Source organism: Chiloscyllium plagiosum, unplaced genomic scaffold, assembly GCF_037043375.1.
Source record: "Chiloscyllium plagiosum isolate Xiang-an unplaced genomic scaffold, Cpla_swu_hap1 HiC_scaffold_191, whole genome shotgun sequence".
NCBI classification, from domain to species: Eukaryota; Metazoa; Chordata; class Chondrichthyes; order Orectolobiformes; family Hemiscylliidae; genus Chiloscyllium; species Chiloscyllium plagiosum.
Genome location: NW_028270330.1, coordinates 130,323 through 132,051, shown reverse-complemented (window position 1 = coordinate 132,051; position 1,729 = coordinate 130,323). Strand labels below are relative to the sequence as shown.

At 42.5% G+C, this 1,729-nt stretch overlaps 1 non-coding gene across 1 annotated transcript; it reads right to left on the bottom strand.

The window, feature by feature from the left end:
• Positions 1–641: 641 nt before the first annotated feature.
• Positions 642–714, bottom strand: trnar-acg (transfer RNA arginine (anticodon ACG)). Its single transcript has one exon. It is a non-coding gene; the product is annotated as a tRNA-Arg (tRNA).
• Positions 715–1,729: the final 1,015 nt, after the last annotated feature.

Genomic DNA, 1,729 nt, shown 5'->3' with positions numbered 1-1,729 from the left:
AGGACTACGGTTCCACGCATTGAGTGGCTTTTACTGAAAGTTTGTGCTGAATGTTAGCAGTGGGACTACTCCACTCAATGAACTGTTAAAAACAGGCAAGAAATTTCAGTGAACACAAGACTTTCAAAATGTTGTTTTTCTCAGAGTAGTGCTGATTGTGAGGAGACATGATTGACGTGTACGAAATAATGAGGAGCAAGGAATTACAGATTGAAGGAAACATTTGCTCTTTCTCTATCACCAGGGTTTGTAGATTTCAGATAAGATGCAGAAAGCTTTGTATAGACTGGCAGGAAAACTTTATCAGTCAGCGGGTGGTAGACTCAGGAACTCATTCCCTATAAAGATCAGTTGGACAGTTAACCCTTCATTCTTCTCTGATTCCACTGGCCAAAGAGTTTCGAAAAATGCTCAAAGTGAGCAACAGTTATTCGATCGATGGCTTTATGAAATGGAAAGGTGCCCTTGAGCAACGTGGACGACTATTCGGCTTCCCTCCTGTGATGACGCTGCAACATTGACTCTCATGTCCTCGGGGACATTTCATGAGGGCATTCTCGTTCTTGCAGATGAAGAGCTCATACCTTATTCCGGCTTCAGAAAAATCACTGTTTAAGCAGGATTAACGTCTGCCCTGCCTGCGAGCCAGGTAGGATTGGAACCTACAGTCTCCTGATCCGTAGTCAGGCGCGTTATCCATTGCACCACTGGCCCGATGCATACACGCACACTCAGGAGCCGTGATGTTAATACGGACACGGTTAATAGCAGTCATGTTCACCAGTTGAACAAGCAATAAAGATAATCACTGTCACTGCTTCAGTCTAATCTTCATCACCTTTCAAAGCAGCGAATTTTCCAACTAAAAACACATATGTCCTCATGAAGTTTCCATTCAGCAGAATGAATGTCTGCTCAGTCACTCAATGGAATCACTGCTGATCTGATGAATTTCGAATCCACTTCTTCAGCATAACTGACGTGAACGTGAGCCTAATCACCACATGTAATATACCAGTTAACTTTCAGAGGTTTCGAGTACAGTAACGACTTTTGCGAGTATGCAAAAAAGTGAATACTGTGAACTGAGCAAAAAAATCCCTTCATGGAAATGAATTCAGTGCAAAGTCAAACATATAAGAACGGCAGATGACGTAAACATTCCTCTGCATCACTCTGCACAGATGCTTCTCCAAGAATTGACTCTTTGCAGAATTCTTCTTTGTAATTTAGACTGTCCCAGTTGTAGATATTCTTACAATCCACAAACAAGTATCCTGCTGAAAACTACTTACTTAAGATTAAAATAGTTGACTAACTGTTCGACCAGCTGCTGTCCCAAAGTTCCGTTTTCCATGTCAATACAAGTTCTTGCAGGTGAAATTGGAGCTCCCAGCCTGATGTCCCACTGCTTCTTGATGCGTGGGAATTGAAGCCGCTGTCGTTAAGGCGGGACCCTTTAGCCTCGATATTTCACGCGCCTCCGTAACTTCGGAGAATGGAATTACGCTCAACCGATTGCATTTTCGCAGCCACATGCTCGCGCTGAATGCCATTACCATTTCCAATTAGTTTTGGGTGCACTGCGACTCAATTTCTCTGATTCCACGCCCTTGAACTGGGACTATATGACATGCCATTATATGATTATGTAAATGAGTGAGGAAATTGGTTAAGTAACCGATGTTAAAATACAGTGTTATTGAGAAATACATTTCAACAATACCCT